The sequence below is a fragment of the Bubalus bubalis genome, chromosome 14 (assembly GCF_019923935.1).
Source record: "Bubalus bubalis isolate 160015118507 breed Murrah chromosome 14, NDDB_SH_1, whole genome shotgun sequence".
NCBI lineage: Eukaryota > Metazoa > Chordata > Mammalia > Artiodactyla > Bovidae > Bubalus > Bubalus bubalis.
In genome coordinates, this window is record NC_059170.1 from 4,410,758 (window position 1) to 4,436,060 (window position 25,303).

The 25,303-nt window shown below is 49.8% G+C and overlaps 1 long non-coding RNA gene across 2 annotated transcripts; it reads right to left on the bottom strand.

The window, feature by feature from the left end:
- Positions 1–6: 6 nt before the first annotated feature.
- On the bottom strand, positions 7–23,107 carry LOC123329120. 2 transcript variants are annotated; one of them, XR_006639924.1, is made up of 4 exons: positions 17,680–17,731; positions 16,098–16,172; positions 14,422–14,544; positions 7–1,284 (listed from the first exon to the last, which is right to left on the bottom strand). It is a non-coding gene; the product is annotated as an uncharacterized LOC123329120 (long non-coding RNA). The 2 variants fall into 2 exon arrangements; XR_006639923.1 differs by lacking the exon at positions 17,680–17,731 and adding an exon at positions 22,839–23,107 and having other exon boundaries at positions 8–1,284.
- Between the last annotated feature and the right edge of the window lie 2,196 nt (positions 23,108–25,303).

The window sequence follows — 25,303 nt, forward strand, 5'->3', positions numbered from 1 at the left end:
GTGAGATAGTGGTGGTGAGAATGCTAGTGAGTTTTATTTTCTTCGTTTGGCAAACTGCATTTTCGAAATTATCCTTGATGAATATGCATTAGTCTTGTAATCAAATGAATTCCAGCTTCTTAGAGAAGCCGGCGGGCTCCACGCTGGAGAACCTTCTGGGTCGCCTTTTCGTTACCTGATGCTGAGTTTCAGGAGCTGAGTCATTGGCTCTGCCCCTTCACAGAGGCTCACCCTAAGACTCTGCCTCTCTGAACCTGTTTCCTCGTCAGTGATGTGCAGGCGATAAACTCTTGGGTCAGTGCCAGAGAGGCCGTTGAGATGTCTGGCCAGCTGCTGGCGCTGTTGCTGCTGTTAATCTCTAAGTTGTGTCCAGTTCTTTTGCGACCCCGTGGACTGTAGCCCGCCAGGCTCCTCTGTCCACGGGCTCTCCCAGGCAAGATTACTGGAGTGGGCTGCCATTTCCTTCTCCAGGGGCTCTTCCTGACCCAGGAGTCAAACTCATGTCTCCTGCATTGGCAGACGGATTCTTTACCACTGAGCCAGGGGAAGCCCGCCAGGTGCTGTAGAGTTAAGCATTTCACATGCATTCTCAGTTCAACTCCCCGCAAGCTTGGGAGATTGGATATTGAATCTCAAGAAGGAGAAATACCTGCCTAAGATCGTGCCCATGTCGGTGCTAAGACTGGGGCTCGAACCAAGATATCATGGACTCCCAGAGCCTGTTCTTGACTCCACTCTGTACAGCCCCACTGCCTGGCTCCACACCAACCAGCAAGTTAACGACTCGAGCAATGGCAGCTTCTGCTATTCCTGCTCCTGGAGCTACTTGGCCAAGACTGCCCTTGTGAGACGGCTGAAGGCTCCGCGGGCAGCTGGGGCCCTGGGACTCCTAGCACCAGGGGTTGTGTTGAATCCATCACAGCCAGCTCAGCAATCAACATGAGACTGACTCGGGAAGCTGCCCTCCTTTAGCCTCCCAGGCAGAGGATAAATGCCAGGTGGGTCAGACTAGTCTCCTGTAGAAGCAGAGTGGGGTGAGGGACATAAACATGGGAAGTGGGGGAAAGCCCATCGTGAGGCTCCGAGGAGGCTGGGTGAGGCTCCCCTGACTTTTCTCTGCCTCCATCTTGTTCTGTCTTGGGAAGACGTTATCCTGCCCTCGTCAGGCTAAGGGCTGAGCTCTGGTGAGCCTGAAAGGATGTGGTGCTCCCCCAGATGAGGCCGGGCAGCTCCAGCCTGCAACCCCACAGAGACAGGGCTGCCAGAGCAAGCAGATGTTTTAGCCTAAATAAACATGAACACACGTGTTAGTTGCCCAGTCGTGTCCGACTCTTTGTGACCCCGTGGACTGTAGTCCTCCAGGCTCCTCTGTCCATGGGATCCTCCAGGCAAGAACACTGGGCTGGGTAGCCATGCCCTTCCCCACAGGACTGCCCCACGGGAGAACCTGGGCCTCCTGTGCTGCAGGCAGATTCTTTACCGTCTGAGCCACCAGGGAAGCCCTTTAGTATATGTCCCATGCAGTATTAGAGATATACTTATACTTTAAAAATTATTTGTTCATCTGAACTTCACATTTAATTGGGCATCCCGTATCTTATACGACAACCCTACACAGAGGAAAAGGGCTGAGGACTGCCTTGCTGGCCCCTGTCATGAAAAATCTATTTGGACTGGGCCATGGTGATCCCTTTCGAATCCATGCTGGGATCTGAATTCTCTCTAAGTCAGCCTCTGCATCTTCCTTAAAGGCACATTTTTTAAAAAAATTTTATTTTCCTGCCTAACGTCCTCCCTTGGCTCCCCATTAGCCAGGGCTAAAGGCTAAACTCTTCAGCCAAGTGTTCTCTATGCCCTGTTGTGGCCCCAGGGCCTGGACATAGAGAGGGTCAGTGACCACCAGCAGGATGAGCAGACGCCCGGATCCCGGAGGATGCCCTGGCTCCCCCCAGCCTCCCCGCGTCTCCCTCCCTCTCAGCATCCTGCAGGGCCGCAAAGGCTGCTCCACTCCTGCCTCCCAGCCCCCTGACCCCCAACTCCTCCCAGCTCCTACTCTTTCTTCAAATTTCAGCTTTCTCTTGACCTCCACCCACAGCTTACCTAGTATTGGGCTGGCCAGAAAGTTCATTGGGATTTTCCATAGGATGTTTTTGGCCAACCCAATAAAAAGCCTGCCCACCCAACTAAGCAGGCAGAAGATGCCAGCGCTGCTCTAAGCACTCAGGAGTTTGTCAGTCTCCCCGCATCGAGGTCAGGTGGGTGGTCCCCTTTTTACACCCAGGAAGGGTGAGGCCTGATGCTGGGAAAGACTGAGGACAGGAGGGGGCGACAGAGGATGAGACGGTTAGACAGCATCACTGACTCAGTGGATGTGAGTTTGAGCAAACTCTGGGAGCGAGTGAAGGACAGGGGAGTCTGGCGTGCTCCAGTCCATGAGGTCGCCGAGTCGATGTGACTGAGTGACTGAACACGGGTAAGGCCGAAATCTCAAGCCACAAGGTTAGGCCCCACTTTACCAGCTCCCCACTCGGTTGCCTGTATATGGAACTTTCCGCCCTGGGTGGTAACTGCCTGTTGACTTGCCTGACACCTCTGCTGCCCGTGTGCTCCATAAGCTGGGGCAGGGGTAGACAGGGTCTTGTTAGAACCTAGATCAACATTTATTGAGTGCTTGCCACATTCCAGGCACTTTCAAAAGGTTTTACAAGTTTCACTCAATTCCCACAATAATCCCATGAGTTATAAGTATTGTCTTTATCCCCATTTTACAGATAAAGAAACTGAGGCACAGAGAGGTTAGGTTAGTAGCTCAAGCCTCAAAGCCAGGGGTCAGGTTGGGAGTCAGACTTGAGCCATCGCATCTGAGCAGCATATCTGCCTTTCTCCACCCGACTTACTTCACTCAATCCTCTCAAGGGCCATCCATCTTATTACAAATAGCAGATACTGTATGATTTCACACACGTGGAATATGAGAAGCGACGCAAATAAACAAAATCAAACAGGGATATACAGAGAACAGAGTAGTGGCTACCACAGAGGAAGGGGCAGGAGGGAGGTGGAAGTTGCTCAGTCGTATCCAGCTCTTTGCGACCCCGTGGATGATCCAGTCCCTGGACTTCTCCAGGCCAGAATACTGGAGTGGATAGCCTTTCCCTTCTCCAGGGGATCTTCCCAACCCAGGGATCGAACCCAGGTCTCCCGCATTGCAGGCAGATTCTTTACCAGCTGAGCCACCAGGGAAGCCCCAGGAAGGGCATGGGGAGGTAAAAAGGATGAAAGGGACCCACGGTGCAGTGGCAGACGGAAAGGGAACGTTCGGTAGTGAGCAGCTGATGCAAAGAGCTGACTCACTGGAAAAGACCCTGATGCTGGGAAAGACTGAAGGCGGGAAGAGAAGGGGCACCAGAGGATGAGACGGTTGGATGGCATCACCGACTCAATGGACATGAATTTGAGTGAGCTCCGGGAGATGGTGAAGGACAGGGAGGCCTGGCGTGCTGCGGTTCACGGGGTCGCAGAGTTGGACACGACTGAGCAACTGAACAACAGCAACACTGCAGGGTATACAGAAGAGAAACTTAATGTGTGTGCATGAAACCCACATAGTGCTATAAACCAGCGCTACCTCAACAGAAAATAAAGGAAAACAAGAAACAAGAGTGAGGTGGTTTGCCAGAGGCCCTGCGGCTTCTTGGTGACAGCTGGGATGGGAGTGCTAGGCTGCTAAGGACCACGCCCACCACCCTGATTTCACAGCCCTTCGACACCTAACGTGAGGCATGGAGGAGGAATGGAAACCAGTCCGGAGAAGTTGGGGGAGGGGCAGTCAGAGGCGCGGCTCATGCAAAGGGAGGGCGGTGAGCAAGAGGGAACGCCCCCCGCCCCGCCTCGAGGACCCAAAACTCCAGCATCCCTGGAGCACGGACTGTGTGGTGGAGAAATGGGACAGCCGGGGTGGTCAGGTAGGGACTTGACCCCGAGGGCAATGGGAAGCCACGAAAGGCAGGAGCAGAGACAGATTCACTGTCCCCTGCTCATCCCTCATTTGGGATCATGTGACCACTTCTGGCCGATGGGAGGTCAGACGTACCCTTTCCAGGCTGAGGCATCTAAGACCCAGGGCACAGACCTGCAGGACTCCTCCTGCCACAGGGACGCTGGGCCCACAGGCAGGTAAAGGATGGGGGCTCTGGGAGATGGGAGGCGCCATTCCACAAGGAGCTTCCCTGGAGAGGCCCCGGATCCACAGCCTGCTCTGTGTCAGTGAAAAGCAAACACTCAGTGCAGCCACTGAGACTCTGAAGCCTGCTCACAGCAGCTGGTGCCGCAAGTCCAGCCTGAGTACAGCAGTAGGTGGAGGACGAGACACCCGTGGTGACTCACGGTGGGGGAGAGGCTTTGGTGGAGCGGGCTTAGTGGGTATCAAATTAAAGTTGGATCCGAAATACTGAGGTTTCAGTTCGTGCACATTGGATTTCTGCCTCTGTTCCACAGGCTGAGATCTCTGTCTTGTACACTGTGGGCACATAGTAAGTGGGGAACCAAGGCAGGACTGGGGGCTGGGCTGTCTGCTAGGACTCAGCCCCCCGTGGAGGAGCAGACAGGGGCTTGAGTTCTCACCCTACCACCAGTGGCTGGCCACCCACCCCTGGTCAGCTCCTTTTTTCCTTGTCTCCTGGCACTAGGGCTTTCCCAAAGCTCCTCTGCAGACCCAGGTTGGGGGTGCCCTCATCCTGGCCAGTGAGTTGAAGGAGCAGGTGTTAGTCATTCAGTCGTGTCTGACTCTTTGTGACCCCAAAGACTGTAGCCCACTAGGCTCCTCTGTCCATGGGATTCTCCAGGCAAGAATACTGGAGTGGGTTGCCATTCCCTTCTGCAGGGGATCTTCCTGACACAGGGATTGAACCCAAGTCTCTGGGGTCTCCTGCTTTGCAGGCAGATTCTTTATCAGCTGAGCCATCAGGCAAGCCCCGAATGAGCAGGTGGGTCTTCTCAGATCAGAAGACCTCGGCTGCAAAAGACAGAGCCTCTTGCTCAACCCTGCTTCCTCCCTGGAGAGAAATGACACCCGTCTGAAGCTTCAGCCGCCACACTGTGAATCTGAGACAACAAACCGGGGGCCAAAAGGTCAACTCGGAAAGGGCCCTCTCACCACACGAGGCATCCTTTAACTTCTGCTCTCCAGACCTCTTGTTAAAAGAGCAAATATTCTCTGAAATAATGCCATTTGCAGCAACATGGATGGACCCAGAGAGTGTCACGCTGAGTGAAATAAGTCAGACAGAGGAGGAGAAATATCAAATGACATCCCTTCGATGTGGAATCTAAAAACAAGTGATATAAATGAAATTACTCACAAAACAGAAAGAGACTCACAGACTTAGAGGATGAGATTATGGATGCCAGGGGGAAGGACGGAGGGACGGGATAGTTAGGGAGTTTGGGATGGACATGTACACACTGCTGTATTTAAATTGGATAACCAACAAGGACCCACTGTACAGCACAGGGAACTGCTCAGAGTTATGTGGCAGCCTGGATGGGAGGGGAGTTGGGGGAGAATGGACACGTGTGTGTGGCTGAGAGCCTTCCCTGTGCGCCTGAACCTGTCACAGCATTGTTGGTTATCAACTACACCCCAGTACAAAAGAACAAGATTTTACAAAATAATTGAAAAAAAATAAAAATTACAAAATGTTTTCTATTTCTTTACATTTGTGTCCATATAAAAAAGAGCAAATCTCCTCATCCTTTTAGCTCCAGTTAGAAGGCTTTTTTGCTACCCAGATCCTAATGCTGCTGCTGCTGCTGCTGCTGCTAAGTAGACGGCAGCCCACCAGGCTCCCCCATCCCTGGGATTCTCCAGGCAAGAATACTGGAGCAGGTTGCCATTTCCGTCTCCAATGCATGAAGGTGAAAAGTGAAAGTGAAGTCGCTCAGTCCTGTCCGACTCTGAGCAACCCCATGGACCGCAGCCTACCGGGCTCCTCCGTCCATGGGATTTTCCAGGCAAGAGTACTGGAGTGGGGCGCCATCACCTTCCCCAGATCCTAATACACCCTAACAATTATGCTTTTCTCCTTCGCAACTGCAACCTATCAGTAGTGTAAATGGTTATCTCAGCCCAGGAGGATGAGTCTCACTGCTGAAGCAAGAAAAAAAGCCACCGTCTCTGTGGGCTAATTGTCATATCCACCATTGGCATAGTCTGGAATCTGAGAGCTGGAGCATCCCTTAGTTGGGGATCTTGGCCTCTGATCCTGCAGGTTGTGGACATTCAAGGTCTGTGTTAAAAGCTTTACAGCCCAGGCCTGTATCGGAGGCTGATCGGATGCCAGCTGCTCTCAGGTTTCACATCTCCTTCCCGAAGCTCAGTGTGCAGCCCCACAGCCATCTGTGCGGGGAGCTTTGCAGGCAGGCTTAATCATTAGCGATGCTTTACACGTCTGCAGGAGGCAGCAAGCCTATGTCTGGGCTGCCATGGCCTCCTACAGATAAATCCCTATTTCCCCAACCAATCAGGTCTCCATCAGGCTCCTGTCTGCTTCAGCAAACAGAACTCTGAGCCCAGCGATGCCACACCAGCGTTTACTTCTGTCTCATCACGCACATACCAATCTTAAATTCATAGAAAGTAAGAGTGGAAGGGATTTGAGAGGGCAGTGGGCCCAGTGTATCCATATTACAGATGGGAAGACTGAGGCCTGCAGAGGAGGTGAATTTGGCCCTGGCTCATGCTATGACTTAGAGGCAAAGCCAGAGCTAAAACCCAGGTCCCCGTGGATATCAAAAAAATCTCTTAAACATAAACTGGACACAAATACCTATATGTCCACACAAGTATTACAATAAAGTAGAAAGATGTTCCTCTGGGTTTTGGAATGAGATCACGAAGATCAAGTGGTCAAGTGTATATAAGAAGCCACACTTAAAGTGGGCTGATTATTTTAAATGCGTCTTGTAATCGAGAAGCCCAGAGACGTGCCCGACTTCATCCAGTGAGCTGAGAAATCTCTTCTGGATGCTCCGTCTCACAGCTGTGCCATGCTCTGCTGACCCGTGCAGGGGGTCCCCATGGGATGGCAGGACAGCCCTGAGCATCCCCAGGCCCACAGCCAATCACTTTTACAAGCCTGGAGGGAAGAAAGTGCCCCCCAAGACCCAGGGCTGACCCTCCTCTGAACAGCTAACTGCGGCCAAAGGACGTGGCGCTCAACCCTCCTACCCAACCACCTGAACAGGAGTGGGCCAGGTCCTCCCAGAGCCCTGTGCTTTCTCAGAGGCAGGGAAGGGGGTTCATCAGATGGCTGCGTCAGCGAGGAGTGTGAACTGTAGTCCCTTTGGTGTCCCTACAGACCCCAAAACACGACTCCCACATGTGAGTGAACACGTGAATGAATGGCGTCTCATGAACACTGGCTTGCCGAACCGTCCGTGCTGAGTGCTTATGCTATAAGGCTGTGAGGACTCTCCCATCTCTCATATTTTCCCCTGTCACAGCCCAAGTCTTCTGCAAGACCCTGGAGAAGCTGGTGAACAGGAAAAGCAAGAAGGGACCTATTTCGATTGTGCCAGTGGATCAGGAAAGGTCCCCACCCGATGCTGATCAAGACCTTTGCCCCCAGGCACTTCCTGCCATGATGGGACCCCTGACCTTCAGCACAAAGGACTGTCACAGAGCACAGAGCAGAGGCTTCAGAATCCAGCAGACCTGGGCTCAAGCCCCAGCGCTGCCCCGTGTCAGCTGAGGGTCCTCTTGCACGTCCCGCCCCGCTCTGAGCTCAGTGTTCTCACCGGTGAGGTGCGCATAGCCAGAGAGCCTGTCCCTGGGAGCCGGAGGCAGAGGGGCCGGGTGACAGGACGGGTCGGGGGCACAGTGCTTGTGACGGGTCCTGGGTGACACCGCTGGCTGTTCGCGTCCCAGGCGCCACTCTTAACCCCTTTGACAGCAAAGCACCCGGTTGGCAGGAACAGAGCCCTCTGGGGCTTTAATAATAAAGGAGGGGGTAGCAAAGCGTCCAGAGTACGAGAATAACAAATACAAGGGGCTGCCATAGTCTACAGAAAAGTTCTGAAAGAATAACTCACTTAATCCCCCAGTAATCCCGCTAGAGATCTGCTATTGCATCCCTTATACAGACGAGGAAAATGGAGGCTCAGAAAGTCTAAGTCATCTGCCCATTTTACACAGCTAGTGTCCAAGATCAGGGCTTTTAAACAGACATAGAGGACAGAGCTATGGAGAGGGGAGGAGAGGGTGAGATGTATGGAGAGAGTAACATGGAAACTTACATTACCATATGTAAAATAGATAGCCAATGGGAATTTGCTGTATGGCTCAGGGAACTCAGAGTTTGTATCAACCTAAAGGGGTGGGATGGGAAGGGAGGTGGGAGGAAGATTCCAGAGGGAGGGGACATGTGTACACCTATACGGTTGATTCATGTTGATCTTGGCAGAAAACAACAAAATTCTGTAAAGTAATTATCCTGCAATTGAAAAAAAAATAAATTAAAAAAAAAAACCAACTGTGATCCAACCCTCCCCTTCATCAGGAAGGTGGCACGTAACCCAGGTTCTCCCAATCAGAGTGCCCTGGCCTCCCTCCCAGAGCGACGGGGGTGTGGATGGACATGTTATCTGAAGACACCAATCCAAGCCTCGCAGGGCTTTTATGGAAAGACCTCTCTCTCTGCAGGAGTGGCTAAGCAGGGGGCCACCAATTCCCATCTGCAGCTGGGAGTAAGGTCAGATCCAACAGAACCGAACGGACTGGGAGTGGGGGAGAGGAAGTTTCCCAGAAGGAAATCAAGATGCTGTTTCCAGGGGAAGAGGAAAGGAGGGCTGTCCAAACAGCAGATGGTCATCACGGTCACAATCACCAGGGGGCTCTGCGAGGCGAGCCACCTGCCAAGTATCAGACCATTGGCTTCCTCGTGACCCCAGATCATCCAGCACATGTACTGATCGGGTCCCAGTCCAGGAGAAGGGTCCAGGTCAGAAAATGATTCAAGGACCCCCTGATGAGCCAGGGAGGCATTGACTTTGCTCCCCAGTTTAAATGCGGGACTCAGATTATCTAAGTTTTATCTGCCACTCACCGCCCTCTCGCTGACACTAATTATTTTGTCAGGATGCTTCTCTAGAGCCAGGCTCTGCTCTTCCCCAGCAGCCTCCCCGGGGCTTGGCTGTAAACAGAAGGGTGGATGTGGATGAGCCTGGAGCGTCAGAACTGCGGTGCTGAGATAACGGGTGCAGCTGTGCGGTGAGAGCGGGATGAAGTTTGAGAGTCTCTCTCTGTTCGTGCATCCCCATCACCTGCTCCCCGCCACCAGCGCTGGTTGAAAATGACGAGACTACCTAGAGGTCATTTATCAACCCCACCACCTGCCAAGCCCACTTAGCACCTGGTCCCATCCATTCCCCCTCCTAACTCTTCTTCAAAATCCACTCTCTGTCATCCATCTTTTCCCTGTATCACCTCTGCCTGACCGTAGCATCCCTCTCACTGATCATACCTCCACCCTTGCCGTGTATACTAAGTCGCTTCAGTCATGCCTGACTCTTTGCGACCCTATGGACTATAACCCGCCAGGCTCCTCTGTCCATGGGATTCTCCAGGCAAGAAGACTAGAGTGGATTGCTCCAGGGCATCTTCCCAACCCACATCTCCTGTGTCTCCTGCACTGCAAGTAGATTCTTTACCTCCGAGCCACTGGGAAACCCTCCACTGTTGCCATCCAGAAGCAAATACAGCCCTAGAATCCAGTCCCCTCACTCATGAACATCCTGCCAGAGTTCCCTATTGCCCTCAGAATAAAGTCCAGGCTCCTCGGCGTGGCTTGGAGGAACCTGTGTGGCTTCGCCACTAACACTTCTTTCTAGCTTTCTGTCACTATCTCACAATGAACTTTGGGTTCCTCAGATGCACGAAGTTCTCTCCCCTCTCTGAGGTCTTTGCTTTTGCTGTTTCCTCTACTTGCAACACTTCTCTCCCTTTCTTCACTGGCTTAAATCCCAGCCATCCTTCAGTGCTCAGCAGAGAACCCGTTGTCTGGAGAAATGCTAGTTTCCCCTGCTGCAGGCTCCCATAGCACTCTACTCTCTGCCAATCATGAATAAATCGTCATTCTTTATTTGCCATAAAACATGCACACACAGAGTATGTGTGTTGGGCCCGGGAGGGACTTTGGCTAATATATTGTTCAGTTTCTCTAGCACAATGCTTGGTACATAAAAAGCACCTAGTAAATTTTTTGTTGGGGTTCCCTGGTGGCTCAGGGGTAAAGAACGTGCCTGCCAATGCAGGAGATGCAGGTTCGATCCCTGGGTTGGGAAGATCCTCTGGGGAAGGAAATGGCAACCTACTCCAGTGTTCTTGCTGTGAAATCCCAAACAACAGAGGAGCCTGGCGGGCTACAGAACCTTGGGTCGCAAAAGAGTCAGACATGACTTAGCAACTAAACAACAACAATTTTTTTGTTAAATGAAATGACCTTCCCAAATACTTATCATCCCTGTTTGACATTTTTAGCTTTTTTTTGGAGGATAATCGCTTTACAGTGCCGTGCTGGCCTCTGCCATACATCAACATGAACGTTTTTAGCTTTTTATTGAAGCATAATGCACATGTAGAAAAGTGTGCCCATCATCAGTTTACAGATTGACTCCCTTCTCTCGGAGATAACTGTTATCCCTGCTATATATGATCATATACATTGCTTCTTTTTCCCCTAATTTTTGAATAATTTAAAAAAGAAAGGTAAATCTAGCCTCTGTTACTTCATCTTGATTTGAGTAAAACTCTATACAAGTTTTGATACTTAATCTTTTCATTATTGAATTGAAAATATTTTCTAATCTCCCCTGTAATTTCTACACTTGATCTTAGCCAAAAGACTGAAAAGTGATCCACTATAATTTCTTCTTTAACATATCAGTTATTTATTCCAAACACGTGGGAGTTTTCTAGTTATATTTGAATTAATTTCTAGCTTAATTCTACTATAATCATAAAATATATTCTATGTGATTTCAGCCCTTTGAAATTTGTAGAGACTTGCCTTATGGCCTAATGTGTAGTCTATTTTGTTAAATGTTCCATGAGCTCTTGACAAAAACGTGTACTCTGTAGTTCTAGGGTGCAACGTTCTATATATGCCAATTAGGTCAACTTATTAATAATGTTGATTAAATCTTCTAAATCCTTAGCTGTTCTGATTGTTTTTTTCCTACCAGTTACTGATAGAAGCATATTAAAAATCACTTAATAAGATTTAGATTTGTCTATATCGCCTTTTGAAAGTGAGAGTGAAAGTCGATCAGTCGTGTCCAGCTCTTTGGGACCCCATGGACTATACAGTCCATGGAATTCTCCAGGCCAGAATACTGCAATGGGTAGCCATTCCGTTCTCCAAGGGATCGTCCCAACCCAGGGATCGAATCCAGGTCTCCCTCATTGCAGGTGGATTCTTTACCAGCTGAGCCACCATGGAAGCCCAAGAATACTGGAGTAGGTAGCCTATCCTTTCTCCAGGGGATCTTCCCAAACCAGGAATCGAACCAGGGTCTCCTGCATTGGAGGTGGATTCTTTATCAGCTGAGCTTGTCAATTTTAAGACTATGGTATCATACACAAACAAATTTAGAATTGCCATATATTTCTTAGAGAGTGTAATTTTTATCCTTATGGAATATCCTTCTTTACCTCTAGTAATATTTTTACCTAACAGTATATTTTCAGACAACACTAATATCTGAATTTTCTATGGTTCTATTTCTGTTGGCTGTATCTTCTCTTATTTTTTTTTTAATCTTTTTGTCTTTCTGCTTACTTGTTGTTGTATGCTAGACATTGTAGGTGGAAAATGTAGAGGATTTTAACCTCTACATCATATTTTCTTAGAGTGGATTCTCCAGAAAGTAGAAGCTCAGACCTTGACCTGTACATAGACAGTTCATTTAGGGTGGTAATCCAAATGCACAGGCATGGGATTCTGAGTAGAATAAAACAGGGAAAAAGAAAAAAGCAATTTATGGGCACCTCCTTGAGTTGGTTGTTACCTTAAGCTACTGGTGATTGATCCTGCCAAGACCTCCTAAAAAATATAAATATAACTCAGAATTTTCTTCCTGAAGAATGGAAGGGAGATGCACTTACTCTACAACTCACATCTCCCATTGATCAAGAGTTGCTCTGTAAGTGGATAACTCCCTTTTACTTCCAGGCTGCATGTGTATGAAAGGCAGGTTCCCACAGGCAGAGGCACCAGAGAACCCCTGGTCTGGGAAGTTAAGGGATATGCAGGGGTTGACGCAGTGTTCTTGAGTGATACCTGCATAAAGCTAGCTCTGGGAGCTGTGGCTGCAGTGAGATCCAGGGCAGCGGGATGCAAGGAAGAGCAAATGTAAATGTTCCGACCTCTTTCCAAAGATTTACCTTTGCTTCTGGCAGACAACCAGGTTAAGATCAACTTAATCCAATCAGGGACTGAGATGACTCACTGCTGAGCTTCAGTCTTTCTGAGGATCTCAGCTCGTCCTTACTCCTAGGGAGCAGCTCTCCAGGGCTCCAGCTGAAAGCTGAGGCTGTTCCCCAGGTCCCCTCTTTCTTGGCAGGCCCTGAATGCCAGTGTTTGTTGCCCTAGCTCTATAAATCTGCCAAGAGTACGGCTCAGCCCATCAGCCCCTGCTTCCAAATCAGCAAATGCCGCAAAAGGAAAATTGTTTGAAATACTAGACTCAAACCTGGGAGCTTCTCTTTTTTCCTGGGATCTTGGCCCCTCAAACCCTTAGCATCTTTCTAAAACCTTCAAAGGGATTTTTTTTTTTTTTTTTTAATCTAGGTTTCCCATTCATCCTCAACAGGAAGACTGGCCCAAGACAAGCTAGACTGCCATTGCCAGAATCAGGACACCCTCGGTTGCCCGTGAAAAGGTTAATGGCGAACATGGCACCATGATGTTAAAAACTGCCTTAGAGAATAGAGTCATCTCAAAAGCCAAGTCTGAGCTCTGCATCCATTAAAGAATGGTTCCATCCTTTGTCATCTCTGCTTTGCAGGATCCTCCTACGGCTGGCACAACGCCTGGCATTTAACACATACTTAAAATGTACCAATAAATAATCTGCATACCAAGCTGATTTTGTGTCTGTGGAGGATGCGCGTAGGGGCTGGGAAGAGCACGCCCCATCTCAAAGTCTCTCTGCCGCTGCTAAGAAGCTGAGGTGGAGGTTCACAGACTTCCTCAGTCATAAGAACCTCTTGCAAAGACTATGATATCAGCTCATTTCTGGGCTCCTCTCTGCAGATTCTCATTCAGCCCTAAAGCCAGTGTCCATCAAGAGAATCTACCCAGTGTGACAACGACCCCAGCACTGATATCTGCCCAGGACCCGAAATTCTTGATTTAGGGAAGACTCAGTCTAGGGACTCCCCCTTGAAGAGGCCCTCCTGGCTAAGAGGAGCTGGGTTGAAGGTACAGTATCTGCGGGGATGGTATTCTCCAAAATGTAGAACCTTTATGACTTTGGATGGTGGGGAGGAGGGAGCACCATATTAAAAAGCATTGAGTCAGAGAGGGAGCGGCTCCTGATCTGTCGTCCTGTAGGATAAAGGCTCAGGACGGTGCTACGATGTCTCTGAGAGTCCTCTGACACCTGTCATTTCCCCTCCGACAAAAAAGGGGCAGGTGTCAGGTTAAGAACCTTCTTAGGCAGCTGAATCTAGCTGGTATATAATGACATTACTTCCATTGTAGCTCTATTTCCTATAAATCCTATTTTTAGAACATGATCTTGGCTTCCTATTTATGTAAGTTTCCCTTTAAGTAAACTCATGTGAGTTTATGTAAACAAAAATATTAAGTTACTAGTAGCCTGAATCATACATAAATATGGCAAAACTCAGGAAGGTTGTGTGCAAAGAAGTGAAATTTGAGGAAGAGTGTACTTAAGGAGTTCTCCTTCACTTGGAGAAGACAGGTGTGACATGAAGACTCCAGAGAGCAAGAGAACCAAAGCAGATGACTTCTTCTAGGGCGTATCACCTAACCAGGGAGGATCCAGGGTGAGAGGGCCAGATGGTCAGGCTGCCTGAAGTGCCCCTCTCCCTGGGATGCATTCCACTGGGTTCTAATGAGGCATTTACCAGCGATCCTATTTCAGATACAAACATTCTGAGGAATCGAGAGTCCTCAGTAGCATCCCTGATGCCTGCCCTTTGAGACTGAACTGGGACAAATGTTCACCCACATGAAAGTTCTCAGAGATGGGGGAAGGTGAGAACTTCCGTGTGGGTGCCTGGGACCTGAGAGACCTGGGAAGAATGCTGGGGCAGGCAGGTGCCTGTTTCATAAGCGTTCATGAAATGTCATCCATGGGCCCCTGAACCTTCACCACAGTGGACCTAATGCTCACCAACAATGGTGCAGCTCTTCCCACTTCCAGAAGCTTCCGAGTTCCATCAGTGAAGGCCACTGATTGGATCAGTACACATTTGCTGCAAAAAATGTAAGATCCATTCCACTCCTGCATATGTATCTGGAAAAAAAAATGAAAACACTAATTCAAAAAGATACATGCATGCCAATGTTCCAAGTAGCACCATTCAAAATAGCCAAGGCATGGAAGCAACCTAAGTGCCCATCGGCAGCAACAACTGGATAAAGAAGATGTGGTGTGTGTGTATATATATACACACACACGTAATAGAACATGAGCTATAAAAAAAGAATGAAATTGTGCCATTTGCAGCAATGTGGATGGGCCGAGAGAGTATTATGCTTAGTGAAATAAGTCAGAGGAAGACAAATACTGTATATCACTTATATGTGAAATCTAAAAAATAACCCAAAGGAATATATATATGCAAAAGAGAGACAGACTCACAGACATAAAAAAAAAAAAAACCAACTTGTGGTTACCAAAGGGGAGGGAGAGGGACAAATTAAGAGTGTGAGAGTAACAGATACAGACTATTATACATAAAACAGATGAACAACCAGGATTTACCAATAGCGCAGGGAATTACGGGCTTCCCTGGTAGCTCAGACAGTAAAGAATCTGCCTGCAATGCAGGAGTCCCAGATTCGATCCCTAGATGAGGAAGATCCCCTGGAGAAGGAAATGGCAACCCACTCCAGTACTCTTGCCTGGAGAATCCCATGGACAGAGGAGCCTGGTGGGCTAGAGTCCATGGGGTTGCAGAGTCAGACACAGCTAAGCGACTAACACATACATACACACATACAGGAAATTATACCCCTGATCTTGTAATAACCTACAATGGAGAATAATCGACAAGTACTGAGTCACTATGCTGAACACCTGAATCTAAAATTACATTGTAAATCAACTATACTTCAGTTAAAAAAGAAAAAAGTAAGGTCCGCAGATGGCACAGCCATGAGGCAGCAGAGGAAGTCAATGACCCCGCCTGCCACGTGACCTAAGATGAACGACTCTTCTTCCCCCAAACCACCGTGACGGTGACAGAGTCACCCGCGGCGCTCACACCCACGGCTAACTTCTCATCGTGCAGCCACGGCGCTCACACCCACGGCTAACTTCTCATCGTGCAGCCACGGCGCTCACACCCACGGCTAACTTCTCATCGTGCAGCCACGGCGCTCACACCCACGGCTAACTTCTCATCGTGCAGCCACGGCGCTCACACCCACGGCTAACTTCTCATCGTGCAGCCACGGCGCTCACACCCACGGCTAACTTCTCATCGTGCAGCCACGGCGCTCACACCCACGGCTAACTTCTCATCGTGCAGCCACGGCGCTCACACCCACGGCTAACTTCTCATCGTGCAGCCACGGCGCTCACACCCACGGCTAACTTCTCATCGTGCAGCCACGGCGCTCACACCCACGGCTAACTTCTCATCGTGCAGCCACGGCGCTCACACCCACGGCTAACTTCTCATCGTGCAGCCACGGCGCTCACACCCACGGCTAACTTCTCATCGTGCAGCCACGGCGCTCACACCCACGGCTAACTTCTCATCGTGCAGCCACGGCGCTCACACCCACGGCTAACTTCTCATCGTGCAGCCTTCACACGTAAGTGGCGGGGAAGACATTTACCAGGGAAATCTTTCTGTCGATGCAGCCACCCAGACTACGGAATGTTTTTCTTCTTCAATTTCTGTCTCGTGCGTCCTGCAGAAGCAAATAAGAATGAGTTAAGGAGCCTCTCTGGGAAGGCAGGAGATAAATATACATGTTTCAGAACCAAAAAACATCCTGCCTGTAAGGGATAGAGGCTGAAAAGAGAGGAGTAAGATGTAAAATGGCAGCCCAAGGGTCCAGCAGTGTGGTTGGTTTTTTTTTTTAATGTTTAAAATACATAAACATTCAGATATCTAAAATAAAAAATCCAGCTATCTGGCTTTTCTGGAAAAATAAGTTCTGACCCCATGGTAGGAAAGTGGCAACTGCCTGGCAGGGTGAGGTGGCCTAGGTGCAAGCTCTCCGGTTTGCCTCCTCCCTCCCAGCCCACCTCACTTGTTCCCTCCCGAGTGATCAGCTCCCCTTGGTTTGCCCCAGATGGTTCTGGTCTTACAACTGAAAGTCCCGTGTCCAAGGCACCCAGTCAGTCCTGGACAAACCAAGACAGTTGCCCGCCTTAGGTATCTGCCTGGTCCCAAGAAACAGAGGCGATAATACTCACATAGTTTGTGTTTCATGCTAAGCAGAGTTCTCAGCATCTTAACCAAATTAACTCCCTTAATCTTCACAGAATCCTCATAGTATGAGGCAGGTACTAAAACCATCCTCATTATTACAGATGAGACCCTGAGGCACAGATAGCTGAAGTCATGCCCAGCCCAGATGACTCTGCTATGGGCTGGGACTTCAGTCTCATTCCGTGTGTGTGTGTGTGTGTGTGTGTGTGCACGCGTGCACGCACGTGTGTGTTAGTCACTCAGTCGTGTCTGACTCTTTGCGACCCCATGGACTCTAGCCCACCAGGATCCTTTGTCCATGGGATTCTCCAGGCAAGAGTACTGGAGTGGGTTGTCATTTCCTTCTCCAGGATATCTTCCTGACCCAGGGATCAAACCTGGATCTCCCACATTGCAGGCAGATACTTTACCATCTGCCCACTGGGGTCTCTAATCCAGGTGAGCTAAGGCCCCTCATTTTAGGCTGATGTGAAAGGAAGGCACATGGCCTGCTTCTTACCCAGTTATCCCCATGGCTCTGTGTGGCAGATGTGTTCCTTGCCTGTGTTAGTCGCTCAACTGAGATTCTATAAAGATGAAATACTGGGGTTGTGGCAGCTACTTTGTGACAAAGGTCAAGCTTAAGGATGGAAAGTCAACAGATTCAGGGTGGTGGAAGAGAAAAGTCCAGCCACCAAGCCTCTTATGGAGTGACCCCACCTCCAGATTCCTATATATACTGACACTGTGAGTTCCTTAACCTGTTATTTCAGCCTTCAACAGTACATGAACCAAGAACTTCCAGATGTTCAAGCTGGATTTAGAAAAAGTAGAGGAGTGAGAGATCAAATTGCCAACATCCGCTGGGTCATCAAAAAGACAAGAGAGTTCCAGAAAAACATCTACTTCTGCTTCACTGACTACACTAAAGCCTTTGACTGTGTGTCTCACAACAAACTGTGGAAAATTCTTAAAGAGATGGGAATACCAGACCACCTTACCTGCCTCCTGAGAAATCTGTATGCAGGTCAAGAAGCAATAGTTAGAGCCAGACATGGAACAGCAGACTGGTTCCAAATTGGGAAAGGAGTACGTCAAGGCTGTATATTGTCGCCCTGCTCATTTAACTTCTGTGCAGAGTACATCATGAGAAACGCTGGGCTGGAAGAAGCACAAGCTGGAATCAAAATTGCCAGGAGAAATATCAATAACCTCAAATATGCAGATGACACCACCCTCATGGCAGAAAGCGAAGAGGAACTAAAAAGCTTCTGGATGAAGATGAAAGAGGAGACTGAAAAAGTTGGCTTAAGACTCAACATTCAAAAAACTAAGGTCATGGCATCCAGTCCCATCACTTCATAGCAAATAGATGGGGAAACAATGGAAACAGTGACAGACTTTATTTTCTTGGGCTCCAAAATCACTGCATATGGTGACTGCAGTCATGAAACTAAAAGACGCTTACTCCTTGGAAGAAAAGCTATGACATACCTACAAAGCATGTTAAAAAGCAGAGACATTACTTTACCAGCAAAGGTCCATCTAGTCAAAGCTATGGTTTCTCCGGTAGTCATGTATGGATATGAGAGTTGGACCATAAAGAATGCTGAGTGCCAAAGATTTGATGTTTTTGAACTGTGGTGTTGGAGAAGACTCTTGAGAGACCCTTGGACTGCAAGATCAAACCAGTCGATCCTAAAGGAAATCAGTCCTGAATGTTCATTGGAAGTGGACTGATGCTGAGGTTGAAGCTGTAATTCTCTGGCCACTTAATGCAAAGAGCCAGCCCTTTAGAAAAGACCCTGATGCTGGAAAAGATTGAAGACAGGAAGAAAAGGGGACGACAGAGGATGAGATGGTTGGACGGCATCACCAACTCAGTGGACATGAGTTTGAGCAAGCTCTGGAGATTGTGAAGGACAGGGAAGCCTGGCGCGCTGCAGTCCATGGGGTTGCAAACAGTCAGACACAACTGAGCGACTGAACAACAGCAAATATCCTAACTTATACACCATGGGACCCTCAAGAATACCTTTGCTTTTCCCATGAAGTCTAGAGCAGCTTGCTCCCTATTTTCCTTCTCTCTGTGCCCCTCATGACCTTATAGAGATTTCCAAGGTTTAGGGGCACCTCGTAAGCATGAGACACCCCAGACCAGTTTCACTATGCCAGGCACATTAAAGAGATCAGTTGGTTGATAAGCCAAAAGTTCACCATATAGAAGGGAACCAATTCAAGAGAAGGGCCAACTTTTCCTGCAATTCACTCAATAAGCAACTCTGTACGCTGGGCTTCCCTGGTGGCTCAGACAGTTAAGAATCTGCCCGAAATGCAGGAGATCCCCTGGAGAAGGGAATGGCTTACCCACTCCAGTATTCTTGCCTGGAGAATTCTATGGACAGAGGAGCCTGGTGGGCTACAGTTCATGGGGTCCCAAAGACTCAGACACAACTAGCAACTAACTTTCACTTCTCTTTGAGTTTCTACCAAAGGCCAAGAACCATCCAGGTTGTGGTCCCTACATGTCTCTCTAGTCACCTCACCCCATCGCAGCGTCCTCAGGTCCTGCTGTGATACTTACTGCCTTTAACAGGACGCTTCACCTTTCTGTGCCTCAGTTTCTCCATCTTTAAAGTGGAGATACAATAATTCCAGCCTCCTGAGGTCACTGGAATGATTTAATAAAACAGTGATGGCAATGTGTTCAACAAAGCACCTGGCATGTAGAGATGCTCCATGAATGTCCGTGATTATCTCTGTTTTGGGGTGGAAAGTGGAATAATTTAGTAAAGCGAGGACACCAGTGTTTCCATTCTGCAAGTAAGGAGCTTAAAACTCCGAGATTCTCTCAAGGCACCCAAATATCTAAATTTGAGTTTAGACCCAGATCTGTCCAAGTACAAAACCTATTCTAGAGAATGGAATATTATTTTGAAGTAGGTAATAAAGGGAAGGGAAAAAAAAAACACAAGAATTTTTATCCACATTTGGGATCCTGATAAAAAAGCAAAGCTGCCTTTTGCATGGCAGCCTAAACATTTTTCAGTGAGACCTTTGATTAAAGACAATTACCCTTGCTTTGGTGACAGAAAAGCTGATCTCAGCGAATCAAGAAAGCTATCCCCAAATGACAAATGGAATTAAATATCCACTCAGCTACTCCAGATGGTCTCTGAAGCCATGGAACCACAAGACTTGATTACAATGACAAGTACCGGGTCATGGGCCCGGCTGGAAGAGAACAAAATCCACTTTCAAACGATTCTCCAATGACTTCAATTAACTGTGGGCTAAAGCAGACAGTTAGCTGTATAAGCATAGATCTCTGCTTTTAATTAAATTTCCTCTAGTCTAAATGCCGCTTTGAGATTTTCAGAAGGAAAACACAATATCCAGGAAATGCAATTGGATCTGATGTGTCTGTGTTGTGTAGAGTTCAGGTGGACCCTACCCCCCAGAAGCATGTGTAAAAGCTCTTTTGTTTGATGGTATTTATAATTATTATTAGCAACCTTCTCATAAGACCCACACTTCTACTCACTCGGTTCCCATCTGTCCTATAAGGGTCAGCAAACTCCAGCCCCCAGGGCCCAGCGTGGGCACTGCTTGTTTCCCTAAACATAATTCTGGAACAGAGGCTCGCTTGTTCTTTTCTTTACCTACAACTGCCTGCATGCGGCCCCAGCAGAGTGGAGGCCTTAGGTGGCCAGCAAAGCCCAAGACGTTTGCAGAGCCTTGCAGAGGCCGTAGGACCAAGCCCCCCTGAAGAGTCTGTCGGCCGTGCTCAGGAGTCTGGACTTCATCCGGGAGGCGGCAGGGAGCCACTGAAAGATTCGGAGGAGGCTGCAGAGTGGCCGCAGGGAGCGGGGGAGGTTGGGGCCCCAGCCCCACCCGGGGCCACTCACCCCATCTGGATGAGGCTGCTCGTTGCAAACTCCTGTGAGGCTACTTGGGCGCTGTTGCTGGTGTGGCCAGCCCTCCTGCCAGGGAGCAGAACCAGCCCCACGGGCCCAGGGGCAGTGCCCCTCCCCAACCAGGCTGCAGCCCTCAGACAGCTAGAGAGACGCCAGGCTCCCCGTGCCACAAAGCTCCCAGCTGGACGGAGCCCCGGGTGCCCACGAGGCACCTGCCCCCACAGCAGACCCTTCCGTGTCCTCTTTCCCTTCCCCCACGGCCAACACCAAACCCCTGTCATAAGCTCTGCTTCTGGGGGACCAAACAAGACAGCTGGATCCTCCTCTAAGAAAGATCGCTTGGGTTGTCCCTCAGGCAGTGATGGGATGGGAGTCTGGAAATCTGGTTGCAGAAATGACGGGGCCCTGTGTCTCGGGTACCTGGGCCTCCCCCGCCGCCAGTCAAGCACCAGGCCCAGACCGGACCCGCCTCCCTCCTGGGAGCTCAGGAACCCGGCCTCCTCCGCCCACCTGCACGGCAGCCCCCGGAACCCCGACACCAGCACCTCTTACCACCTCCCCCTTGACCACCCAGCAGCTAGACGGGTCCTGCTCCTCCCAGCTCAGGCCCTCCTGCGGCTCCACTTTGCTCAGAATAAAGTCAACAACCCTCCTCTGAGCTGCAGGGACCTGCCGTGACTTGTGCCCGCCGCACCCCGAGCCCCCTCCCCCACCGCCCCCAACTCACCGGCCCCGGGCTCTGAGCACAGGCCTCCTCTCCCTGCTCCCGCTTCCTCCAGATGTACGCCACTTGCCCCTTGACCCCTTCCGTCCCACTCAAAGATCCCTTTCTCATCGAGACCATTCCTGAGCACCCCATTTTAACGGCATGTCCCTCTCCTGACTCACAACCCTCCTTCCCTGCCCAGCTTGTCCCCATTGCACCAGCCACCATCCGACATCAGCACAGCTCTGACCTGCCGGCTTGGCTGAGGGTTTATCACCCCTTCCCTCATAGCTCAGCTGGTAAAGGATCCGCCTGCCATGCAGGAGACTCCGGTTCGATTCCTGGGTTGGGAAGATCCGCTGCAGGAGGGATAAGCTACCCACTCCAGTGTTTTGAGGCTTCCCTGGTGGCTCAATGGTAAAGAATCTGCCCACAATGCGGGAGACCTGGGTTTGAGCCCTGGAGAAGGGATCGGCTACCCACTCCAGCCTTCTGGCCTGGAGAGTTCCATGGACTGTATCGTCCACGGGGTCGCAAAGAGTCGGACAAGACTGAGCGGCTTTCACTTCACTTATCACCCCTACCAGACCACTAGGGCTTCCCTGGTGGCTCAGTGGTAAACAATCCTCCTGCCAATGCAGGCGACCCGCGTTGGACCCCTGGGTCGGGAAGATCCCCTGGAGAAGGAAATGGCAGCCCTCTCCAGTATTCTTTCCTGGAGAATCCCAAGGACAGAGGAGTCTGGCGAGCTACAGTCCGTGGGCCCTCAGAGACCTGGACACGACTGAGTGACTAAACACGTAGACCATGAGCTCCAGGAGGACAAGTAATGAGCCTGTGTGCTTTTGCTGTATCCACAGCGCCCAGCAGAGCTGTGTATGGGCAGGAAGGTCCTCAATGAATGTTTATGTGGAGGAAAGAAGCAGGTAGGGAGGACTGTTCCTCTATTCCCTAAGCAGAGGCATCCACTTCTCCCCACTATTTCAGGTCCAGACCCGCTCACCCTCTCCCAGGCAGGCAGGCAGCAGAAAGGAATCGGAGAGTGAGCGGCCCCGCCCTGGGTCTCAGCTCTAACAGTGTTTCAAGATGTGACAAAGTGGAATCAGCACGGGCTGGACTTGTGTTCAAATCCCAGCTTCTCCACCGACCTGCTGAGTGACCTCAGGCGAGTTGCTACACCTCGCTGGAGCTGCGGGCGCTAGTGGTGAAGAATCTTCCGGCCAAAGCAGGCGACGCAAGAGACGGGGGCTCAGTCCCTGGGGTGGGAAGATCCCTTGGAGAAGGAAATGGCAACCCCACTCCAGTACTCTTGTCTAGAAGAGCCTATGGACAGAGGAGCCTGGTGGGCTACAGTCCATGGGGGTCACAAGGAGTTGGACGTGACTGAGCACACATCTAGGGCTGGAGAGGTGGGCAGGTCCACTGTTTAGGGCCCCGGGGGCCCTGTGAGGGGGACCGAGTAACTCAGAGTCCGAGTTTAGTGTCCTTGTTTGAAAGACGAGGAGAAAGATCATCAAAAAAGACTGTGCCTACTCACCCAAAGGACAGCTTTAAAAACAGAAGACGGTGCCCCCGACCTCTGAAGTCTTCCTCTAGAGCCGCCAGATCTGAGAACAGAAGTCTGCGGTTTCAGCTTAGCCTTTAGGTTTAAATTAGTTCCACCTGCATCAATTTACTAGTAAACAAGGGTCGTTTATATCATGCTTTGAGTAGAGCAAATTATCGTTTTCTTTGGGCAAGTCCACCAGAATGACCAAAGGGAAGGGGCGCAAGCTCAGGGGAGAAAGTCCCATTTTCTTCGAATGACAGAAAACCGCGTGTGAACCTGAGCAAATTTAATTTTCTCCTCCAGCTCAATATTTGCAGCAAAGATTTTGAGAAACCAAATTGGATTTTCGGGAAGGGGGATGTCTTTTAACACGCGCCACTGCAGCTGGGCAGATTCAACTTATTGCAACCAGAGGGCAGTTTCCCCGGCATGCCGAGGGGCTCACAGTTTATGTGAGCCTAAGCAAGGAAATGGGGCTTCCCAGATGGCTCAGGGGTAAAGAACCCGCCTGCAATGCGGGCCGTGCCGGTTCGACCTCTGGGTCAGGAAGATCCCCTGGAGGAGGGCATGGCAACCCACTGCAGTATTCTTGCCATGGAAAAATCCCATAAACAGAGGAGCTTGATGGGCTACAGTCCAGGGGTTGGGTTGCAAAGAGTCAGATATGACTGAGCACAAAACAGCAAAGAAATAGACCTTTAGCCCTAAGCAGACGGGGAGGATTTTAGTCAAGGTCTTGGAGCACTTTATTCCCAGGGTCTCCCAATTCCCAGAATTGGGAGAAATAATGACCCAGCTTTCAGAAATACAGACTTTGAGGAGGAAGATATTTTGGACACCACCTAGGAGATTCACCTACTATGCACCCAGGGCTCTCTAAAACTCTGGCCAGGAGAGAGTTTAAGAGACTTCAGCCATCAGTTACAATGACTCCTCCTATTAAGAAAGGTATTTTTTTCAATCGATCTTTTTCATTGCATCTCAGAGGCTCTGTTTAGTTCCTTAAGGATTCCTCTTGAACCAACAGACCTTAGGCTCCAGGACAATAGTTTCCCCCTAGAATTTAAAAACAAAACACTGTATCCTTTCCTTTGTAGACCAAGAAGTCAGCAAGTACTTTCTGTAAAGGGCCTGAGGGTACATCATTTAGTCTTTGATGTCTCGGTTGCAACTAAGCTCTGTTATTTTAGAGCAAAAGCAGACACAGATGGTAAGTAAAACTAATGAGGAGGGTGGGTCTCCACAAATCTTCATCACTTAGTCATGTCTGACTCTTTGTTACCCCATGGACTGTAGCCCACCAGGCTTCTCTGTCCATGGGATTCTCCAGGCAGGAATACTGGAGTGGGTTGCCATTTCCTCCTCCAGGGGATCTTCCCAACCCAGGGATTGAACCCAGGTCTCCTGCATTAGAAGGCTGATTCTTTACCACTGAGCCAGCAGGGACAGAAAAGGGGGACCGAAAGGGGCTCCCAGTGGCCTGGGTCAACCGAATCATCTGTCATCCACCACACCTCTGCCAACTGTTCACCCAGAACCTGCTCGAATACCTCCAGGGATGGGGCTCCCTTTGGAGAGCTGGAAAATTCTTCTTAATTCAGAGTTATAATTGGTCTCCCTGTGACTTCACCTATGGATCCCACCCTCTGGAGTTTCAGAAAACAAGTCCATGCTTCTAGATACAGGACTACGCATGTGTATGTGTGTATTTTGAGAGAAGATAGGGAGAAGGAAGGAAGGAGATTGTTGCATCATTCTATACCAACTCTGCATGCGTGCGTTTGTGTTAGTCGCTGAGTTGTGTCCGACTCTCTGCGACCCCATGAACTGCGGCCCACCAGGCTCCTCTGTCCCTGGGATTCTCCAGGCAAGAATACTGGAGTGGGTTGCCGGGCCCTCCTCCAGGGGATCTTCCTGACCCAGGGATGGAACCCAGGTCTCCTGCCCTGCAGGTGGATTCTTTACCGCGTGAGCCACCAGGGAAGCCCTGGTGACTATGTATTGATATCTAATTAGGATTTACTGTGTGTTTACTATGCGCCGGGCACTTTACAGATATCACCCGGCTTCATACTCACAGCACCTCTGTATGAGGCAGGGATTGTTGGATGCGCTTCTTCAGATGCCAACACCAAGGTTCAGAGAGCCGGCCGCCCCTTCCAGAGCCCCAGAGATGAAACTTGTCTGACCAGGAGTCACCCCAGGCCCAAGATGGCCTGGGCTCTCGGCCAGCACACGCCCCTCCATGCTCACAGGCCTTGGAGCCTGGTCCTTTGCCTTGAAAGATTTCCCATTTGTGTTATTCAAGTATTGCTTTCCCTTTAAAAAAATTTTAAGCACAGGATTCACCCATAATCCTATCACACACGCAGGTAACGATGATTACTTTCATATATATATGTGCACTCATATTTATACCTATATACATCAATACAGTCATAACTACATTCCTC